Genomic DNA, 24,634 nt, shown 5'->3' with positions numbered 1-24,634 from the left:
CATTTTGTGACAATGCGTTTAATTTTCAGATTCAACATATCGATGCTGAAGTATTCAGAAATATTTTACAACTTTTATTTTTATGGCTATATCTGACATAGAGTTTATAGCTTTAAGGTGAACGGGTTTCTACTTAATGATTTTGTTGAAGTTTCCGTAACTTCAAATGACTCGAAATGTAGAACGGTTTGCTTGGGATTTTGAAGGGTCCACTTACTCGCTACTCCCGCGTTTAGAAATTTGGAAATCAGACTATGGCGCCGGAAGCGCTATCTGGTGGAAACTAGTGATACAATTCCACTGAATTATTTCAAGGCTCCGACTTCCGTGGTTTATTATTCGTGCGAAGTGTTCTGAATTTCATATACTAAAGTAAATGTATTGCTTATACTAATTTTTTATTTTACCATATAATTTAATACCTAAAACACTAATAAAAATGTAAAAAATTGTATTTTGGAATGTGTCTTAAGATTCCTGTTTAAAAATATTATTGTTAGGCCTTAGCATACACACGTGGATGGTTTTTCTCTATAATCTTAATTACTTTGTTTTTATTAGGATGTATTTCTCCGTTTTCAATTATTCTTCTGGAAATACATAAATTAAATAAAAAATAGGTATTTAGATTTCAAATTAATTTTAAATCAATTATATAGGAAACATATTAGTTATCTTTATAACATACAGGGGGCGCATAGATAGTTTAGTCTGGAACAGGGTTGGCAGGCAGTAGAAAATAAGGGGACCTAATAGCTAGCATGTACGAAGATACAGTTGGAGCTCCAACCGGTGTAGATTCTATAAACTGGGGTCTTGCGAAGGAAATTAGAAGCTTTATTAGAACTTTATGCATATGGTTCAATAATTTTACTAAGATTAACTTTGTTAGTTGAGTGATTCAAAGACCTAGCATAAATTTAAAAACTGCCTTAAAATTATTTGAAAAGATGAATGAATTTTTAATCGAGTTCAATGAGATTAGTTTCGAAAGTTTTTAAATTACAGCAAACGAATAAGGCTATGAATTGAAAACGGTTACTGCTGATAATTGCTCTCCCGCAGACGTTTCGAAGAAAGAGTTAAAACCCATTTGGTTACGAGTCGTCTCACGAACCTATTCACGATAAGGAGACAATTTATCCAGTTAATGTTTCATAGCGCTCCTTGTCAACCAAGAAATACGTTTTCAAAATATGAAAAGCTTTAGTGAGAAGTTGGGATTTCAACTTAACATTCCAATTTTAAAAACGTTAAATGATTTATTCAACAGCTGTAGGATTTTGGCCAATTTGCTAGACGACTTGAATGGATTAGATTTCAACACAAAACTTTAAGTTCTTACTATTTCTATTTCGGAACCATTACTTTTCCCAAAGCTAAATCTTTGTTGCGTAAATTATTAAATTCATATTGTGTAAGTTAAACACTTAACTAAAGGTGGCGCCACTGAACAGGGCCCTAGAATAATTTCAGTTTCATTGCTCTCATTACCCGAAGGCGCATTTCTAGATGGTTCGATAGGCTATCGTCTGTTTAGAAACAAGTGAAACATAATTTGTAAAATCTTTACTTTAATCTTTAAAGTCAACTGTTGTATTAAAAGTAAGTCTTTATTAATTAGAAGAAAAAAAACAAAACATTGGCGACGGAATCGGGATTATTATAAATATGACAAAACATAGTGAATTGAAACCTTCACTAATGTAAAACCTTAAGCCTTGGGATCAAGAGACGTTTGGCAATGGTACTGTAAAGTCAACTGTTGTATTAAAAGTAAGTCTTTATTAATTAGAAGAAAAAAACAAAACATTGGCGACGGAATCGGGATTATTATAAATATGACAAAACATAGTGAATTGAAACCTTCACTAATGTAAAACCTTTAGCCTTGGGATCAAGAGACGTTTGGCAATGGTACTGTACACATATAAGCAAATAAGCAGTAGTGAAACCTTAAAGACAAAAAAGAATAAAAGTTTCAAAGATAGAACAAAAATGAAACCTTAAAAGAAAGAACAAATATGAATCCTTAAAAGAAAGAACAAAAATGAAACCTTAAAAGAAAGAACAAAAATGAAACCTTAAAAGAAAGAACAAAAATGAAACCTTAAAAGAAAGAACAAGATTAAAACTTAAAAGATAGAACATGAATAAAACCTTAAAAGATAGAACAAGAATAAAACCTTAAATGATAGAACAAGAATAAAACCTTAAACGATATAACAAGAATAAAACCTTAAAAGATAGAACAAGAATAAAACCTTAAAAGATAGAACAATAATAAAACCTTAAAAGGTAAAACAAGAATAAAACCTTAAAAGATAGAAAAATAATGAAACCTTGAATGGTAGAACAAGAATAAAACCATTAAAGATAGAACAAGAATAAAACCTTTCCAGCAAAACACTGTAAACCAACGTGGACATTTTATTCAACATGATAATTTTAATAATCGTGGCAACCCTAATCAACGAAAACAGTTCTACCATTATGGATATTTAAATCAACGTGATAACCTCAGCCAATTTAACAAGGGAAACTCGCATCACATATCTAATGACACCCACTGTGCAGATTCATATTATTATAACCAGTATCAAAATTATAACAAATCCCACAGAGTATGGCTTATTTCATATACTGTAGATGTAAAATTTGCAAATTACTAATATACCTCCTAAGCCAATTATAAGTCAATGGATAGTGTACTTATATGTAAAGCCTGACGCGCATCCTAGATTCTACAAGCAGAGGCCAATTCTATATGCAATGGCGGTCATTGTTAATTGTCAGGATTGGAAGCTGAAAATATTATAACTCCTATTGCACTTTCTGGATATGCACCCTTACTGACACCTAATGGTAATGTGATAATTTGTGGTGACTCCAAAATCCCTGCTAACTAGGAGCAACAAACACAAGGAGAACGCAACTAGCCTTTAAAAACGCTAACGCAGTCTTGTCTACAAATTCCATTGGACGAGCCTTTACGCTGAATGTTTTACGGGCGGGGGTGGGGGGTAAGACGATTTCCGAATTGTACAGTTCCCACGGCAGCAGGCGCTAAAGCGTCTAACCAATGAAAACTGTACACAAGAAAATGCACGACTTTTGACGGGTTGCGTTCTCCTTGTGTGGTGTGCTGTGTTTGTTGCTCCTAGCTGCTAATAGGGTTAAAAACGTAGAAAAATATCCTCATCCAAGAACAGACGACATGTTTGCCAAGTAAGCAGGCAGCGTAGTATTTCAAGGCTATATTTACGGGAATCATACAGCCCACTTGGTTTACACGATGAATCTAAGAAGAGTGTAGTAGTGAACACCACCAAGGTTCTTTACCAGTTGAACTGACTAACGTTTGGTATTGCATCGGCGTCAGTAATTTTTCAGTGGCAAATGGAAACCTTATTTCGAGACCAAAAGCATATATCTCTATTTTAAGACTATTAGGATGGTCTTCTGTTGAAAAATATTGGAAAATTTTGGACAAGCCTAAAACTAAATAAGTAGACCGGGAGCTAGCGACGAAACCCTCACGTCATAGTCTATAAAAATATTTACCAGTATATACTAAAGATATTATAACAAGGTTTAAAAAAAGGTTTGTCTTACTTAGCGGACCGGGGGCGTACGCCCCTGTCACCCATTTCAGCAGCGCTACTTTCTGCCCTATTTAATCCCACAAGATATATGCAGCTTTCTTTCTTTAAATTGTAGGTGCGAATCCCCAAAATAACATGCAAAATAATAAGATATAAATTTCAGGGGCTATCACAATTTAAGATAACTGTTTTTAAATTAATTTGTTGACAAAATTTATCCCATAAAATATATACGCAATTTTTTTTTTTAAATGCTCGTCTGGACATCCGGAATAAGAAACACAAGAGTAAGACAAAAATTTCGGGGAATTAAGTGCTTTAAGACAAGTATTTTACCACCATGTACCGAAATTTACCATTTCAATATACAATGCATTTCACTCTCAATTGACAGCACGCGGGAACCCATAGGTTATCTATCTATCTCTTCACTCTTTGGAAAATACCAGAAGGGCTTATTTCGAAAGAAGACTTCTCCTTTATTCTAAGAAACCGCTGGACAATGGGCATCGATTGCACGTGGTTTTCCCACATTCCAAAATTTTGAATCGCCTTTTGTAGCGGACGGCAGTTTATTCTGGGAAGTTATTCGAGCAACTGCAGCAGCAAGCTAGATAGTTTTTCTTTTCCATGTAGCTATGTTCAATATTTTTAAATAGTATGAAAATATAGTTTAATTAATGGAGCAGGTTCTCGAAAAACTCGGTAGTGACCAGGAAGAGTGTGTTTGCATTTTACATATCGGAAATAATTCGGAAAAAGAAAAAGTGCTCAAGTTTACAACAACATCTTATGAAAAAGTTAAAAACTGTGCCTCAATTCGTCAGAAGCAGAAAAGTTCCAAGTATAAAAAGATACTAGAGATTCTTCCGGAAGTTGCCAACACCAAACATGGTTACCATTACCATTGTTACAAAAACTTTCCCGCGATTTCCACCAGTGCGGTAATAAACAAAGGCAACAGTAAGAAAAACCCCTTAGTATCTCACAAACGTTCATCCAGGGAAAAAAACAATAACGATTTCCAAGAAAGTATCAATGGTGATAGAGTTTTGCCGCGAGTTTGTGTTTATTGCAGGAAACTTAACAAGAAAGTTAACTACAAGAAACAACCATTGATTCAGTGTTGCACTAAATGCTTGGAATTATCCATACGTGAAGCAGCAAATAAACTCAATGATCACAATTTGCTTACATTTGTCGGTGACCGCGACTTTGTAGCGTCAGAAGTATGTTACCATCCTTACTGTCACGCTTCGTACTCAAAACGCACCAAAATTGCCCATGAAAAGAAAACTGATCCCAAGTATGGTACTTCAAATTGGCACGAATCTCGAAAAACCCATCAGAAAGTATTTTCCTTTCTTGTAGACCAAGTACAAAGAGAAGTAATTGACGAAAAGGGTGTAATTTCAGCAAACGAATTACACTCTCTTTATATTTCGCTTCTACAAGAAGAATTTAACGATGAACCTTACAACGGTCAGTACCAGCTTCAACATCTTAAAGATAAACTTCTTAAGCGCTTCTCGGGTAAAATTGTAATTGACTCCTCAAAGCCAAAACAAAGTATTATATACAGTCAAGAAATAGTTTCGGAATCGGCAATTATCTCATTGCGTGAGAAACTTAAATCCTCTAACCCTGGAAATTTAGTTAGAAAAGCAGGATACATGATTCAAGAAATGGAATCACCACGTTTTGAAAACCTCTTCATTAATTTCGGAGCTTTCCATTTATTTATGGCATATTTTTCTTCTATTGGAAAATTAATGGAAGAGTCTGGTCTGTCGCATTATTTAACCGAAACTGGCGTTCTTGCCGAAGGATCATTAAAAGGCTTTCAGTCGGGTCGTCATTTCAATCGTGCAAAAAGACTGCATCCAATCCTGGCCGCTGCGCTCGAAATTTTACATATCCGTCAATTCGCTTCTATGCACGAAGTTCCAGATGAACTAAGTCATTATCTACAAGATAGTTTCACTCGCTCGGCTAATCCTCTGGATGAAAATTTAGAGCCAGCTATCAAAACGTTTTTCCTGCAATACCAAGAGTTTAGTAATGAAACAAGAACCGGAAAGCATGGGTCGACGGCTCAGTTCTTTATACAATATGTAGATTTGGTTAAATTGTACCTAAAAATGTCACGAGCTGTCAGATTGGCAGATGTCGAATTGTTCACGTACTGTCTACCTCAGATGACCAACCTTTTCTTTGCTACTAATCACCACAACTACGCAAGATGGATGGTACGGTATTATTGCAATCTGTTAAACATTGATGAAACGCATCCAGGACTTAAAGAAATGTTTAAAAGTGGTGGTCTCTCTGTGAAACGTACTAATGTTCCGTTCTCAGGAACTCCTACAGATCAAACTTTGGAACAGACTGTCAATAGAGACGCGGCCAGTAGATTAACCGGGATAGCCTCGTTCACCAATTCGTTTTCAGCTAGATTGCGATGGACAATCACAAGAAGCACAAGATCCAAAATTGTTAACACAGCTAAAGAAATGGTTGGGTTAAATAACAAAGAAGACGTGACTTCAGAACTACGATCGTCTAGAATTTTGAAGGATACTAAAGATCTAAAAAATATTTTAAAATTTGCAGACTCGGCTATTAACCCATTCGGTTTAGACGTGGTAGACGATAATCTTTATAACATTTGCACTGGAAAAGCAGCTTCTTCCAATACCAAAGATTATTTACTCAATGTAAGAAACATGGGTCAAAAACTACGTCTTGATTTTCAACGTGAATGTGAATTATCTCCCTCGCGGTTTGAAAAACCCATCAAGCGTCAAAAGGTTTTGAACTTCGCATCGGAGGGAATATTGGCTAAATGTCGAAGCAAAGATCGAGTTCTGGAAGTGAAGATGACAAGTGGTATTTTCGGTCGAATGTGCTGTTTATCGCTAAAGCAGAACCTTGATATCTCAGTCATTTTACAGTACCCTCTCTCACCTATACCATTGTCATTAGCGCATCTCGATGGCTCACTTAAAAAAACTGACAAATCGCAGCTTTTGCATTCCCTAGAAAAGCGAGTTGAATCTGAAGGCCCTACACGTGTTGATTTAACGATAGTTGATGGCATGTTTTTCCTTCATTGTCTTCCTCTAAACCTACCACTGACTTTCGGAGATTTATCAGCAAGTATTTTGATACGGCTGTGCAGTTTGGGGTCGTCAGCAGTTACAATAGTATTCGATACTTATAAAAGCCCTTCGATAAAAGATTACGAAAGACGTAAAAGAAGATGGAATTCTAATCAAGAAAATATGGCCACATACGTTATAAGAGGCCCAGATCAACAGCGTCCGAAAGATTTACAAAAAGCCTTTCAAAACGATAGTTTCAAAGAAGAGTTCATTAAGTTCTTAGTTGAAGATTGGAAATTAGAAAAACATCGTGAAACTCTAAGGAATCGAGTTTTACACGCTGCATTTGATGAACTTTGTTACGAATATAGTTGGCAAGGAAATGTACTCAGAAATGATTTGCTTTGTAAACACGAAGAAGCAGATTCTAGAATGTTTTTCCACTTTTCCCACTTTTGTAAAGACCAAACGGGAAACTTAGTGGTGCGTTCATCAGACACTGATGTCATAGTGATTTTTCTGGGGAATTTGCATCCCATAAATCCTGAAGTTGCAGTATGGATGGATGTTGGTGTTAAAAATAATCGGAGATTTGTCGATTTAACACTAATAGCTAAGAAAATGGGATCAGCTTTATGCAAATCACTTCCAGGGTTCCATGTATTTACAGGATGTGATTACACGGCTTCTTTTGCGCGCAGAGGAAAGATACGACCTCTCAGTCTTCTTGAAAAGCACCCTGACATCCAGCAAGCGTTTAGCTCTCTTGGAAACGAAATAGAAGTTCAAGATTCGGTTATGAGTAAAATTGAAAAGTTCGTTTGCTTAATCTACGGAGAACGACGTTGCGATTCAGTAAATGAAGCTCGTGTTAATGTTTTTCAACGCCTATACGCTCCGAAGAATGTTTTAAAACCATTCGATAAAATACAAACCGCTGAGGCTAGCTGCTTTCCGCCATGTAGAAAGGTTTTGAAGGAAAAAGTGAAAAGATGCAACTACATCTGCAGGATTTGGAACAATCCAGAAAAACCTAATCCTGTTTCTCCCTTGTTTCCTACCGATTGTGGTTGGGAAAATACCGATAATGAAGGATTGAAACCACTTTGGTTTGAAGGTCCGTGTGCGCCTCCAACTTTAGAAGAGTGCTTAACAGACGACCGGGACGAAGAAGAAACCGAACAATTGCTACATTCGGACTCTGACGAATCAGATTATGACTAATTTTCTTTACTAAATAAAATATTTTTGGTTCCAATATAATGTGTCTAGTCATTGAAAAATTGTGGTTAGGGGTTATTAGGCAACTTTAAAAAATTATCTTTCCATAATTGAACTGTAATTTGCATTAAAGTAATTTAACTATTAATTTACCATAATTTAATTATAAATTAAAATAATGAAACTTAAATGTTTGGTGAAAAATCCTGGAACAGGTTTTAACTGTAAAGCGAAATCAACGTTTACTGCCTTTGGCTGTGGTATTAGGTTATATTTAAAATTTCGGTACATGGTGGTAAAATACTTGTCTTAAAGCACTTAATTCCCCGAAATTTTTGTCTTACTCTTGTGTTTCTTATTCCGGATGTCCAGACGAGCATTTAAAAAAAAAATTGCGTATATATTTAATGGGATAAATTTTGTCAACAAATTAATTTAAAAACAGTTATCTTAAATTGTGATAGCCCCTGAAATTTATATCTTATTATTTTGCATGTTATTTTGGGGATTCGCACCTACAATTTAAAGAAAGAAAGCTGCATATATCTTGTGGGATTAAATAGGGCAGAAAGTAGCGCTGCTGAAATGGGTGACAGGGGCGTACGCCCCCGGTCCGCTAAGTAAGACAAACCTTTTTTTAAACCTTGTTATAATATCTTTAGTATATACTGGTAAATATTTTTATAGACTATGACGTGAGGGTTTCGTCGCTAGCTCCCGGTCTAAAGGACAAATGTCAATTTTTAAATCCGGAGATTTATTTTTCGGGTCATATCAATTGGACGCTAGAGTATTACGTACGCAGAAGGGAAAATTTAAAGCAATTAAATTCGGTTAAACAGTTGAGGTCCTTTTTTGGGAGTCCCAAATTGGGACTACTTAATTATTATGACAAGTTCTGATCAAATAATGCAACTTTGTTCGAACCACTTCATTAATTACTAAGCAAATCACAGCCAAGGAATTGGACTTCTGTACTTGAACAAACTTTTCAGAAGGTGTTCGTGATAGAATACCAAAAAGAATTGACGACGGTCCAAAAATACTGAACTTATTTATTTAATTTTAAAAGATTATTTACAAGGTTGAACTGTTTGATAATAACAATCCTATAGGGTTTATATACAGTTCTAAAAATATCTTATTGAATGTTTAGACAAAAAGACCTTATATAAGCGTTAGATATTGTTATAACAAATTTCAAAAAACAACTAAGACTGAACATTCCGGCCGCCTTACAATGTCGGATTTTAACTTGAGTACTAAAGGTACTTTTACAAAGTTTTGTGACAGGTCGTTTCAGCTCCTTGTTTTTACTGTGACGACGCGTACTAGTTGATTTTCGCCAGGATGTACTTGGATGATTCTGGACATTTTCCATTTGGTTGGAGGTAGCTCTTCTTTAAGTAGAACTAACGTCGTAAGTCACCGACTTGTAGGTTACGAGTATTTTTAGTCCATTTCAGTCGTTGTTGGAGTCGAGAGAGGAACTCTTGATTGCCAGCGTCGCCAAAAGTGTTGAAGTAGTTGTTGTCCGAGTTGCCACCGAGAAAGACGGTTTATTTTGATGGACGTGAGGTTGGGTTCTTGAATGGCTTTCGAGGAATCCCCGATCAGGAAATGTCCAGGAGTCAATTCTGCTAGGTCGGTTGGATCTGACGTCATCGGAGTGAGTGGAAGCCCTTACCAAAATCGTGACAGTCACGAGTTCTTCGGTTTCCCCTTCCATAAAAACTTGTGTAGGTTAACGGTAATAGTTAGTGTAGGGAGCTGTTGGCTCGATCTCGTGGCATGCAGGGCTTGCCACCACCCTCCTACGCATTGTAACCCGGCCACCTGAATTAAGGGCTTCACAAGTCGCATGATGACTTAGGCCTAAGGTGGTGCCTTGGGTATTAGCCTAGCTGATTATTATTATTATTATTATTATTATTGCCACCACCCTCCTACGCATTGTAACCCGGCCACCTGAATTAAGGGCTTCAAAAGTCGCATGATGACTTAGGCCTAAGGTGGTGCCTTGGGTATTAGCCTAGCTGATTATTATTATTATTATTAAAATGAGAGTCTTAATTACGGTACAAAAATCTTGTAAAATCAAGTATTAAATAAGTATGCAAGAGTAAACACATTTAAGACTTAATTTAAGCTGCCACAGTTCCAAATACATCCTTATTGATTACTTATTTCATACTTGTTTTGAGTCTAAATCAAGTCTTAAAGCCGCAGTTCCAAATACATCGATCCTTATTTATTACTTATTTCATACTTGTTTTGAGTCTAAATAAAGTCTTAAATGTGTTTATTCTTGCATACGTATTTAAAACTTAATTTTACAAGATTTTTGAAACCGTAATTAAGACTCTCATTAGTCTCAGAATAAGTATGAATTAAATCTGATTTGAGGCTGCATTTGGAACTGTAACAGCTTTAAATAAAACCTTTATAAGTTTAAAAGAGACAGTCACGATTTTAGTAAGGGAACTCTAGCTATAATTGGAAATCTGCCGATATCAGTAAAACTAATATACATCCAGGGTGCCCTGTATGTGAGCAGTCCACTGAAATCTATAGTGAAATTCTTCACCAATTATTGCATGGCGATCGCTATATAGCAGGTAGTTTTTACGCTCAGGCGTCCTTTAAAAATAATAATATTCTAAATATCTAATTTTATAATGACCCTCTATCTGGCTACTCAAATTCTGAATCAAAAATGACTACTTTGTTCAGCTGCCATGCTGGATTGCAAGTTTAAAAATCTCCCGACTTCAAGGATGGTGCTAGATGCTAGGCTATTTTTGACCCAGTTCAGATGTTCAGTTGTTTTACACACTCATACTTAGAATTAATTTTACTTGAAATGAAATATCCTATTTGAAGAATTTCAAGTATATTATTTAGTAAATAGACTTAAAAATTTTAAACTGTTATTTTATAATAAAATTTTGAATTTTAAGTATGTGAGGGTTTCAAGTAAGTTTAGCTTAACCAAATATAGCCAGCCAATCCCGTATGACCATTTTGTAACCAAGCTTCAAGATGCAAGTTGCAAATCCATTACCTGTTTAATATTCATCTTAAGGGGTCATTATAGTTGAACTCATGATGAGTTCCATTGTTTGGACCATAGATAAAATAACTTCGTATATAGATAGGAAACTTCAATGGGGCAAACTGACTCTCACGAGATTGCCCTGACATCTAGTGACTGCGCCAGTTGGCTGTGTTCTCAAGAGCGTAGAACGTATTGAGAAATTTGAGGTCGGAGTTTTGGGAATAAACGTATTTTGCAAGGTAAATGTCTTCAAATATACCAGAAATAGCGTTTAAAACAAACTTGAAATCTTTACTGAATGCTATTTCTTTAGTGCTATTTTTTTAAATTTTCTCTCAGTTCAAGAAAAAGTACTTTTAATACATATAGCTCGCTTAAGCCTTTGCAATTGGGATTGCGTTACACCAAGGTTCTAGTACGTACTTCGAGTAGTGCGAACTTCACCAAATAATATTATTCCGGTGCCGCCACCAGATGTCGACCAAAATTCTGGCGTCACTTCTACAACATTAAGTTTCCCATCTATATACGAAGTTATTTTATCTATGGTTTGGACTTTACTACAATATAATTTTAAAAGTATAATTTAAAAGTATAGTACAGTATATCATATGAAATATTTGGTGTATTGTTTGGACAAATGTACATATATTTATATCAATTGCGCGGCACGTGAGGGAAACTCATTTTAGATAACACTACCAAAATAGCTAGATAATAGGATCCAGTCGGAAGTTTAACATGAAATTTACGATTACTTTTAGTTTAACTTCAAATTGTTACCTCTAAGCAACTCTCAATTATGTATCTTTCAAGTCCTCAGAAATGAATCTCCCCATATGAGACTTAAGTGAAGTCTTAAATGACTCTTATTTTTATCTAAAATTCTAACCCATAGTAAACTCACAATTAAGTCTCTTTCAAGTCCCAAAATATGAGTCTTCAAATATGAGACTAAAGTGAAGTCTTAAATGACTCTTATTTTAATATAATATTGTAACTCATAATCAACTCTCAAATAAGCCTCTTTCAAGTCCCTAGAAATTAGTCTCCCCATATGAGACTAAATTGAAGTCTCAAATGACTCTTATTTTTATCTAATATTGTAACTCATAATCAACTCTCAATTAAGCTTCTTTCAAGTCTCCAGAAATGAGTCTTCCTAACTGAGACTAAAATGAGTTTAATTTAAATATATAATAATAAAACTCTTTTATTGAGACTAAAATAGATTTTATTTAGGACCCACAATTCTGGTCTCAGTTTTTTATGCTTACATAATACTTAAAAATCCTTGATCCTACATTGAGACTAATTAGCGACTAAAGTAAGACTCCCATTTTGGTAAGGGAGATAATTCAGGCAGGCTTTGACTTGACATAGAAGGGTCTGCATCTCTTCGAAGGTTAGTCTGGTCTCACCGATGACTCTCTTTAGTGTCCACCAAAATGAGGAGCCGCCGGATGATTGAAGTGCGGAACGATACCTTCGTCACTCATCCAGCGTGCTATGGTCTGGTCCTTCGTGTTGGTTGTGACTATTTTGATAAACTAATTAAGTTCTTTGTTGGTGCCAACTAAATTTGTCCCACAGTCACTGTAGACGTCTGTGCATTGGCCTCGACGGGACTCGGGAGACGAAGCGTTTGAAGGCGGCCAGGAACGCAGCAGTTGACATGTCACAGACAAGTTCGAGGTGCAACGCACGTGTTGTGAAACATGCAAATATGGCGATGTAGTCCTTGAAAGATCGGCATCCTCGGCCCTTCATGACCTTGAGACTGAAAGGCCCTACATAATCGACCCCGCCCATGAGCTGAGTGAATCAGTGCTTCAACATGCGGGGAATTTTTCCCTTTTCCGGGATTTTTCAACCTTCCGAAATGCTAAAAGGGATTAATGCAATTTAAGAGGGAAAACGGGAAAAGTGAGGGAAAACCGCCTATTGCGGAGGAAAATGAGGGAAATCTGTTCTTTGAACGGGGAAGAAAGGGGTTTTTTAGCTTCTGATAACATTGCCTTTTCTAGTATACTCTAATTATACATTTAGTCCATGGATATGTTATAAGTTACAGATGTAAAGAAACATTTTTAATGCGTTCCTAAAATGCTTGTCATCTTGATAGTAATGAAAGTCATGATATAAATATCCATTTGCGGCTTTTGAGGATATATTTTTACAAAATTATTCAAATGTAAGTAATAAAACCTTATATGTGGACTACTTTTCAGAATTAAAGTTAATATTTATATACAATAGTATTAAAAACTCAAAATATAGCGAGCAGGGTTGGCAAAAAACCGGCTTTTTTAAAAATTTAAAAATCCAGTATGGATAAATCCGGTTGTAACCGTTGGCTTAAAACGGTTAAAACCATTAATAAAAAATGCTCAAATTGCTTATATCTAGCTCTCATTGCTCAAATTGCCCGATTTCAAAATTACGTTTTTGCGAGTGACAGTACCGTTACATTGTGAGGTATAGCAGACTTATTTACCCGCTTTTATACCCTAACATGGCGGCGTATTTTCACGCGCAAAATGAGTTGTAATATCCCCTAATTGCTTATATCTAGCTCACATTACTTGCGACAAAAAGTGAAGGTTAAGTTTTAGTTTTTTCAAAATATTTCTAAAATATTTTTAATAAAAAAAGTGGTTTTAAATATGGATTTTATTCGGTGGTTAAATCAGGCTTAAACAAGGGTGTTTTAAACTAGTCTGGCTGGCTCTTTCCAACCCAGATAGCGAGGGATAAAATATGGGAATTTCAAAGTCAAAAAAGGGAAAAAAGGGATTTTTAGTTTAACGAAATTATCACAAGAGCGAAATTTTAGGTATCAAATGTGGAAGCCCTGGAGTGACTGTCTTCGCCTGTTGTCGAACACCTAGCAAGCACCTTCGGACGGCCTTACGGAGTCCTATCATCCAGAATTTTGACTGTAGCAACTAAGCGACAATTACCAAAAAAGAAGTCTTATTTAAGGATAAAATAAGGATAAAAAAGTACGAAGTCTTTTTGAGGTAAGCTCTTCGTTTATTCCCATTCGACCGAAATCCCATTCGACCGAATCCCATTCGACCGAAAGAATTTTAAAATGTAGCCCAATTGGCGGGGTGATTTGGTATTTTATTTATAAGGTATGTACTATCGAAGATCCATGTTTAGGTTAGGTTAGGTTAGGTTAGTTTAGGTTAGGTTAGGTTAGAGTTGGTTAAGTTTACTATTTCAGTTTTGGTTCAGTTACTTTTCTTGACTAGGTGAAGATAAAAATATAATTCATGCTCATTCCATTTTATTTTCAAAATTGGGACACATAAAAGCGTTCGGTCGAATGGGACACATAAAAACCGCACGTTTCGGCGGAATTCGGTCGAATGGGACACCTCAAAAACCGCCTTCGGTCGAATGGGATTTCGGTCGAATGGGACTAAAGCAAGCTTTTAGTCTGAAATAAAAATACGCAGAAAATAGACTCTACAAACTGTAAATAAAACTTGTTTGTACCTTAAATATGTCTCATATAAAGCATGTATTTTAAGACTAAATTTAACACCCAAATAAGACTTATTTTACTCTTAAATAGCGCTATTCCTTTCAGTCTCATATTCGATTAAATTGACACTTAAATAACACTAAAATAAGACCAAAATGAGTCTTAAATACCGTTTAAAGTTTAGAACTTATTACTCCTAGGTGTACATTTAAAATACAGTTTTGAATATTCTATATTTAACCTTAAAATAGTCTTAAATAAAGCTTGACAATACTGACTTTTGAATATAAATGCTACACTAAAATAAGACTTAATAAGGTCTTAAATGCTTCTGTTTATTTTAGCTGCAGTTAAAGTTAGATTATGTGTTTAAATAATTAAAGCATATAAAACAATACTTCTAATTAAAATTCGTAAAAGGGGAGTTGTGTGAAAGAAAGGGACTTCTAGAAGGGGAGGTTTAGTTGGGATTTTCAAGTAGTTCAGGACTTTTTGCTACGCGTGTTACGTGTTTTACGTTTTTGCTACGCGTGTTGGGTTTTTGCTACAGCGTTTACCTTTCTTACGTACAAATCAGATCTAATCCATTAAAACTAAGATCCCGGGTATTAAAGCTAGTATCTTATAATTCTTCCCTTTCCTTGTAAGTTTCGTACAAAAGTTATAAACTTTTGACTCTAGATTCATATTTTCCATAAACGATGGAATATGCAATAAAATGTTAATTGCATTTGCAATCTGACTAAGAAAAAATTTAACACTATCCTTTTCTTATCTTCATAAGAAAAAGAAGAAGTGGCCCATAATGGTCCTAAATAATAAACAGAATCTGCGAAATGCAACGTTGGCCATCATAAATTGGTTACCGTAGAGCTTTTCATAATCCATTACGTACTGCACCAGCATTTTTTTAGCTTGCTTAATTTCATCTACAATTATTTTGGTTTGGTTCAAGATGAAAATTCCCTTGACCAAAAGAATATGATTTTCTAAATATTCTTGAGGCAATATTTGATATAACAAAGGTAAAGAATAATAAAAAAAAAACAGTTTCTTCAATCCGTTGCTTTCCAGTAGCTTGATTCGGATAGAGCTCTAGGAACTCTTTGAACGAAATCGGGAGGTCTTATTTCTAAAAGGTTTGGTTCAATTTCTGCCTTCTTTTTATATATTGAAAATGCAAATTCTGAAAACTGTGGCTCAAACCATAAACCAAACAGATTTTTGGCTACTCCCAAATAAATAGTATGCATAGAGTCTTTCGCGGTGGAATTCATGATATCAGAGACCAGACTTGACAAAACAGTTGGTCCTTTTACTCCTAATATGGTTCTACTCGTTTCATGAGCTGCAACCATTTCGTTATGGCTTCTGTATGGCTTATCTATTTTTACCTTATCAAATGGATAAACGTGGCATAACGGTTTGCCTTTCTGGGAGCATTTGGGGCAACCAAGAGCACCAATAAAATGAGTCATGTTCAAAAACATACACTTCGCAAGTGCCACATAACAGTCTACCAAGTTTTTCAAATAAATGGTGAAAGGTATTAAAGGTAATGTTCATATTGGGCTTTTCAGGACATATACAAACTCCAGCGAATAAGGGCCACTGGTATTAGCAGTTCTGTTAAATCTATGTTGCAGATCTCGAAAAACACCGCGCCGATTAAGCATAGTAGATAGCGGACTAGTAAAATTAATTTCTACCAGATGCGATATATTTCTTTCGTCTTTTAAATCCGCTCTACACAATTTTCAAACTTGGTTTTCGTCGTAGTCATCAATTAGGCATTTATAACAGAATTTGTGTGTTTTATGTGGAAAGCTAAACTTTTTGAAAAATTGATGAAAGAGGTACAATGTTGTTTTACATAAGTTTGGTAGACCGCAATGTTAATGAATGAGAGATAATAGGTCTAGTTAAAGAGTGACGAGTAATAAATAACAATACCGCTATTAAACTTTCACAAACGCTTAAAGAGGAATTCGGGTACAATGGCGTGTTCCCATCATCAACAACAGCTTCATTCTCCACGTTATTTTCTTCGTCCGAAATATAATTCATAGGTTCGTCGATTTCCGGATATTCCCAATTATTTTTTACTTGACAAGGTCTGTCATTACCACCATTATGAACATTAGAATCGCTAGGATTATTCATTTCAAAATATTCCAATCTCTTCTTGCTGCATTTCCTGATTTACTTCGTGGTAAGTTTCATTTAAACTTATAATTTGATATCCCAGTAAATAATTAGTCTCATCATTAGATCCCGCTATTTAATAATATAAGAAATTCAATGAATAACTTAAAATAAAACAAGCAACCTAAAATTAATTGGAGTATTATTTTATTTATCAAAACATTCAGGGCCGGATTAACCAATAGGCCGAATAGGCCTGGGCCTAGGCCACCAAGCCTACAAGGGGCACCAAGAGGGTTCGAAAATGTACAAAACTTTAATCATTTGCTTTTCACAAAATATTTTCCGGAGTAATTTTAGTAACTGCGGCCACCCCTATGAACCAAAAATGTTTGATTGTCACATTCTCTGACGGACATACTAAATCTGGCAGCGAAATGAATTTTCCTTCCATTTCTCAATTATAAATTGAGGAAGCGCCTAGCTTGCTTCGCTCGCTATTGAAAGGGGGGCACCAAAATTAACTTGGGCCTAGGGCCTCATAAAGTCTTTATCCGGCCATGAAAACATTTCTTACTTCGTGATTGCCTATCATCATGAGCGGTTGGATTACCAGGAATTTTCTTAAGATGGCGATATTTGGTTGATTTCGGTATGTTTTCCAAACTACTTGCTACTGACGCATACTGGTTGATGACACCCAGTTGGTTTTAAATAGTTTGCTAAAAGTTATTAAATTATGGTTCCCTTTTAATTTTTATAAATATGTTTGTCTTCAGCCTCGAAATTATGCCAACCACCGATACACATTTCATTTACCGTGAACAGGGAGAACGGAATCCTAACTATTGTTGCCTTTTATCGGCATTTTATCGGGAAAAACATTTTTCAAAATTTCAAGATTTCTATAGCAACACTGTTTCTACAAAAGTTTCATACACCGAAAAGAGGTAGTTTTTGCCCTTCTAGAAGATACTGTGACTACTAAATGTGATGTCGGTGCGAAACAGCTCCGTCGCCATTGTAATGTCGGTGCTTATCGATCAAACTGACACTTAGTTATGAATAATAATAATCTTTATTAGTGAGCTTTTACATGACTGATAACTACGCAGTTCAGCGTTGCCAGATCGAAAATCTGAAATTATCGTATCTAAGCCAAAAAAATTTCGATTTTCCTGGAAAATTATCGTACATTTCTTTTTGGCGATAAATTTTAATTCATACATAAATGCGTTGAATTTAGATGATTTTTTAAAGCACTACAGGAGTTTTATTTCAGGGAAATAAACAAAATGTCTATTATCATTATTAACTGAACTTAGTATGTTTAAAAATGTTTTAAAAAATGCGGTAATAGCTAGGAGTAATACTACGCGTACAGAAAATGTATATCATTCATTTTTAAGTAGAAAAGTTATATAAATTAATAATAAAATATAAATCGTTCGTAGGTTTTTAAAAAAATCTAAAGATTATCGTACATTATAGTACGTTGAGGCAGAATTATCGAAATAATGGTACGATATCGTACGCCATGAAAATTATAGTACGCCCTAAAATTTTTTATTAAATTATTGCACTGTGCGATAATTATCGTACGTCTGGCAACGCTGACGCAGTTCCTAACTCTAGCGTCGTCTGCCCTTTTTTATCATTTTTGGAATAGGGCTGATAAAATTAGTATTAAAGTTTAGTTCCTATGAACCAGACACTAAACAATTTTTATATCCTTAAGCATTCGCAGTTGCGTTTCCACGACTGGCGTGATCAAGGGCTCAACTTGCATACGATAGCAGATGAAGGTCAAACTTTCCCCGCGCTTTAGCAGTGCTACTAGTGGCGCCTCTAACGGCTGGTCCGAAGCTTCTCCCGTGTTTCGAAAGTGTTAACAGGTTTTTATATGGAGACTCCTGTCTAGTAAGCGAAGCGTATATATAGTTTTTTTATACATCCTTCATCTATACGTCCAATAATTTGTCCACTGTAGCGACCTCGGCCGACCTGGTGACCCCGAACAAAAGCAAAAAAAGGGTAAGTTTATAGCGGTTGAAAGCTTACGTTGCATTTGGAAGCCCTGAAAGAGGACTACTAGGCGTTTCCAGATTGTGGGTAATTTCCCATATTGTGGGAATTTTTGGGGTCCATTTTGTCTGTGGGAAAATGATTTTTTTTTGTGGGAATTTTAATGTCTGCGGGTATTTATTCTATGTTTTTTTGTTAATTTGACTATCAAAAGGAAGCTCAAAATTATCTAGAGCAGTGTATTTTCGTGAATCTCGGGATTTTATAAATAATATTAAGGAGGTGCCTCCTAATACTACAATCAATCAATGTTTCAAAATTGTTATTTCAAATAAAACTTTATTTTAAAAAGTTCATTTTCCAAACATTTTGTAAATTATCATTCCATGTTTTCCGTTGATTTTTCGGGGATAGGGGATGTGGCAGGGCTAAATAGGGGTGTGGGAATACATGGAATACTTACTATCCAGCAATGGGAATTTCGACTTTCGAACATTGGCAACACTGAATTCTGGACTAGTAGAGATTTAGACTCTTAGGGAACGCAAGACAGAAAGGGCACGCGGAATACTCTTCTTGAGTTCTAAATTAAATTTAATTATGTTTGATTAAGACTAAAGAACAAGTCAGAGGTTTATTAGAGAGTAATTCGAACCCTAACTAGTGATGCAGAGGCTACGCATGTGCTAATTTTTTGGGAAAAAACAAAGCAAGTAACTGTGATGCCTTAGTGCCTATAAGACATGTAAAGGTTAAAGACCGAAAAGTTGGAATAAAAGCGTTAATCAAATGGAGAAACAGCCAATGTAAGGGAACAATATACGACTTAGGTCCAGATATGTATCGTTTTCTTTTTCACATTATAATTACATCGAGAAGAACGATAATCGATAATATTATTTGTAATTATTTTATTTTTTAGTAGTAAATGATATAATTCGGAAAAAGAGTATATCTCAAATTCTATTAACCCAGAAAGCAAAAACAATTAAAATTTGAAATTTAACTAGAGTTCCTCAATTCAAGTACCAAAATATTCCATAAAATATTGTATTTCCTCTCAAAAAGCACGAATAATCCGTAAAATAGAGCTGATATTTAACCATAACGTTGCAAATCCGTTAGCATTAAAAATTTCCTCATAAAATATAAGATTTTTGGCTGTAATTTTTCTCTGCGCCAATGTACAGTAGGATACGCGACGAAAGGTAAAAGCTCTTCGAACTATTTTATATTTATAAACAGATTTGATGTAAACAGAATTTGAATTTACTCTGTTTGCATCTACTCGGTTCGCATCTACTCGGTTCGCATCTACTCGGTTCGCATCTACTCGGTTCGAATCTACTCGGTTCGAATCTACTCGGTTCGAATCTACTCGGTTCGCATCTACTCGGTTCGCATCTACTCGGTTCGTATCTACTCGATTCGCATCTACTCGGTTCGCATCTACTCGGTTCGCATCTAAAATAACCCTTTTATCTTTTAAGCGCTATCTATTGAAGTATATGTACAAAGCTATAAATAATTACTCACAGTGTAAATAATGAATAAATAATATTAATATAAACGCATTTTTCACTCGATCCTGATATTTAATTTTGTGGAAGCAACGTAATTTTTATATGTAGGCCTATTTTACTAGAGAAAGAAATGATATCAAAAGAAGCGAAATATGTAGAAGAACTGATGTCACAAATGACCCTATTACCCCAAAAACCTCAGAGCAAAGCTTTGATAAAAGCGAAAATTGCTGCAAAAAGGGACAGTTGAGTACCTAATATTAATAACATCCATGATATGTGGCAAAGCCCAAGCCAATTGGACTTAAATATGATTTCCCTGCCGGAAAATGTTGAATGTCATTACAGTAAAGTACTGTCGGAAGCTATCCTTGACCCAACGATTCTGGTAGCTAGTGCTAACAATGAAATTCAAAATATTGGAAATTCTGAAGTACAGATATAATTTAAAATCTTTTTCAATTGTATAATTATTTCAAAATACGTAATATATCATATAGAAAGAAATTTTAAACGATGATAATCCAAAACAGTTAGACGCCGTTCCAGAAAATTGTACTAAGTACATGGTTTTAGTTTAATATATTATAGATAGATTGATATTTTTATGTTTTTAAGCAAAATAATTCTTCATAAGTCAGCTAGACAACTCCAGCCTGATTCAATAAGGAGAGATGCTGAAACTGTTTTCGAACCAAGGACCAGTTATTACGATTTAGATTCGAGCCACTCGTGCGGAAAAAAAATCTAGTGAAATATAAGTATCGAATAATACGGAATACTCACCAATAAATAGGTATTTATCGATAAAGATAGGGTTTCTTAAAAAAATTATTTTCTTTAATATATCAAGGGCCGTTTTTACGCACAGGCTATCTAGGCTGCAGCCTAGGGGCCCGCACCACAAAGGGGCCCTCACCACAAAAGGAAAATGTCAAAAATTTCATAAAAAGCTTTGATAGTCTTATCAGGTTTTTAGTCATAAAAATTTCTTTAAAATACGATTTCAGGATTCCCCCAGAAGGGCCCGCACCACAGGTCAGCTAGGGGTCTACAGATCCTAGATTCGGCCCTGAATATATCATTTAGAAACTGCTCCTCTGTTGAAGAAGAAATAAAATTTATCGTCAGTACTGGTATGATATATTTCAAACTTTTTTATTAAAACTATAGTCATTAAAACATCATTTCACAATAACTCCGGAAAACATATGGAAAGGTTTTTGTCAGTTTTAAGGGGGAGGAATACAGTAAAAGCCTCGTTTCGTTCAAGCTGAGCGTTTCTGTTTTAACAATTACATAATTTAATTATATTTTTAATATTAAGCTGAACCTTCCTCTAGTGCCTAAAATAATTTTGATAATTCTAATATTAATAGTTAACGAGATATATGGTCCTTACTAAAGGGTAGTTTGGGCGCTTACCCAACTTGTTTAACTCCGGGGGTCCAAATTAAAACGTAATAACTTAATTACTCATAAATTTCAAATTGTCAAAATTATTTTAATCACTAAACAAGAGGCTGTTCTACGGATAAATATTAAATGAAATGAAATGAAATGGTGTGTTTAATGTGTACAACAACAGTTACAAGTCGAACCTACAAGGTTGTAAACAATACGATTTTGATTAAAGTATCTCAAATTTAGTACAAGGGACATATAGATTATTTACAAATATTTACATGTATGAGGGAAAAGTTATTTTTTTTCGACAGTTTTGAAAAAATGCGCGAAATTACTGAAAACAATATTAAATCAGAATACTTATCATAAGTTATTTGCATAAGTGAAATAAGGGATTTTGTACAAGGAATATGTTGAATATTTATAACTACGTACATATATGTGGGAATATATAATAATAATTATTATCAGCTAGGCTAATACCCAAGGCACCACCTTAGGCCCAAGTCATCTAGCGACTTCTAATGCCTTATTATAAGTTAAAATACAAAATTAAAAGAGCTCAACTTGAAAAAGTGCGAAAGTAAACAATGGCCACATTAGTCTTCCCCTTAAAAATGGGATTGGGAGGCCAATCTAATCTCTCACAACTATCGTCTCCAAGCGTTGTAAAATATTTCGTTAAAGAAAAAAAGAAAACATGTGTTTAAAAACAACCTTAAAATTTCTCCTATTAAAAATTACGAATTTTGCTTTGCTGAATTAGGTTCCTCTTGTTCCAGGATATAACGTATTCATTTCGGAAAGTCAAAAACAGACTACAGAAGTATTTGGAGTTAAAGACGAAGGGAAAATGATGAGACTCATTTTGGATGCACTTTATCCTTTTCCACAACTTGCAGAATTTTACTCAGAGGGAAAACGGGGGACAAAAGGCATACCGGAGCAAGTACTAAATGCGATTAAAGGTAAAAGTTGCTGTCATCCGTATCAGGCAAATGGCACCCCTAGCTACCAGGGCACCTGGGGCGGACCAACCCCCTCACCCCCCCTTACGCCGCCACTGCAAATAATCGATGACAATACTAAACTCATTTTAATTATTTTCAGTATATATTAAAACCACAATTGGGCAAATTTGAAATTAGTAAGAGTGAGTTCAATAGAATAGTGAACAATAAATGTGGAGCGGTAAAACGGAAGATCAAAGACGCCTCACAAATTGAATGCCCTCTAGTGAATAAGTGACCGATGAAAAAAATTGTCATTGTTTGAAATATTTTCTTTTTATAATTAATGAAATACATTTTCTTAAAAATTCCTATTTCAATTATTCCCTTTATTATATACATTTATAAATCGTTAGTTACTGATTAGTTTTCACTCTAATTAAACCAAAGTATGTAGATTGAAATGTTTTAAGCTCGGCATATTTAAATTATAGGTCAAAATAAGACAACTATATGCCTATTTCATTGGGACTAAAATATCACCTTTTGCAGTTCATTTTCAGATTGAAACAAACCCTATTTTAAATTGATAAAATTGTTCTGTTTAATATGTACAAAGTTTACTTCTTTATTTGTATACGTGCTCCTAAGACCAGAACTGATGATGCCTCCGAAGTGAGTGCGAAACTAGTCGTCTCTTTTAATTATTTTTTTTGATAATTGAAAATTTATTGCGTAAACAAAGTGGTTATTTCATTCTTCAATCATTAAACCCTATTTTTGTAGATTATATTCAGATTAAATTATCACCTAAATGTGCAGCTTAAACTCGGACTTAATCTAACCTTATTTTTAATTTAGATTAAGACTAAATTATCACTTAAATTTTTAGGTTTTTTTTTGCGAGCAGACACTAATGGCATCGGATCTTAGGGGATCTTTAGATGCCCAGTAACGATTAAAATTTGGAGTTTAAATTGAGACTAAAAACACTCTCATAGTTACAGCTAATATCAAGGCTTATTCAGGGTTGCCACGGTACCTGGAAAAACTGGAATTACTTGAAAAGTCACGGAATTTGAATGTGGGTACGAAAATCCGAAAAAAGTCGGGGAATTTTACAAATGAGTCCAAAAATCAGGGAAAAGTCAGAGAATTTTAAAAATTAGTCCAAAAATCAGGGAATTTTAAAAATAAGTCCAAAAATCAGGGAAAAGTCAGAGAATTTTAAAAATTAGTCCAAAAATCAGGGAATTTTAAAAATGAGTCCAAAAATCAGGGAAAAGTCAGAGAATTTTAAAAATTAGTCCAAAAATCAGGGAATTTTAAAAATAAGTCCAAAAATCAGGAAAAAGTCAGGGAATTTTAAAAATTAGTTCAAAAATCAGGGAAAAGTCAGGGAATTTTAAAAATTATTCCAAAAATCAGGAAATTTTAAAAATAAGTCCAAAAATCAGGAAAAAGTCAGGGAATTTTAAAAAGAAGTCCAAAAATCAGGAAAAAGTCAGGGAATTTAATTTCGGTTGAAAATAAGAAACTTTTACTAAAATATGCGTTTAAAATTTAAATACAATATCTTAGCGCAAAATAAGTCAGGGAAAATCTCCAGAGATGGTCAGGGAAAACTTGGAAAAGACAGGGAATTTGATTGTGAAAAAACTGTGGCTACCCTGTTATTTAAATATATAAATTGAAGCGATTTTCTCTTTTAGATAGAGATCTGGAGCTCGGGCTCGCGATTTCCTTTCTAAGAGCTGCAGCTCGCACTCTTCTTTCTTTAATCCTTCCTGCAATTGGTCAACGTGACCTCACCTGTTAGTCCATCATTGGCTAAGTGCCAAAGTTCCCGCTAAATTGTCAGTTTGCCACACAAAAATAATTGGACAGAATCGTCAAACTTTAGAATTGTACCGTCCTCGTCGCGGGCTACGAGTATTATACTTCTCCTACACGCAGCGTAATGAGTGGCGCCCTCTGCCAGAGACCCACCGAGCCGGGGAATTCACGTTAAGAAAAAACCACTTGATTCGTGAACGAAGCGTTTTTAAAACTTCGCTGTCTTTTGTTAGTAGATATTTTCTTATCTCTCGGGCTTGCGCA

This window comes from Leiobunum rupestre, chromosome 1, assembly GCF_980474605.1.
Source record: "Leiobunum rupestre chromosome 1, qqLeiRupe1.1.hap1, whole genome shotgun sequence".
In the NCBI taxonomy this organism is placed as follows: Eukaryota; Metazoa; Arthropoda; class Arachnida; order Opiliones; family Sclerosomatidae; genus Leiobunum; species Leiobunum rupestre.
The sequence above is the reverse complement of the archived record's forward strand: the minus strand, read 5'-3'. Positions refer to the sequence as shown.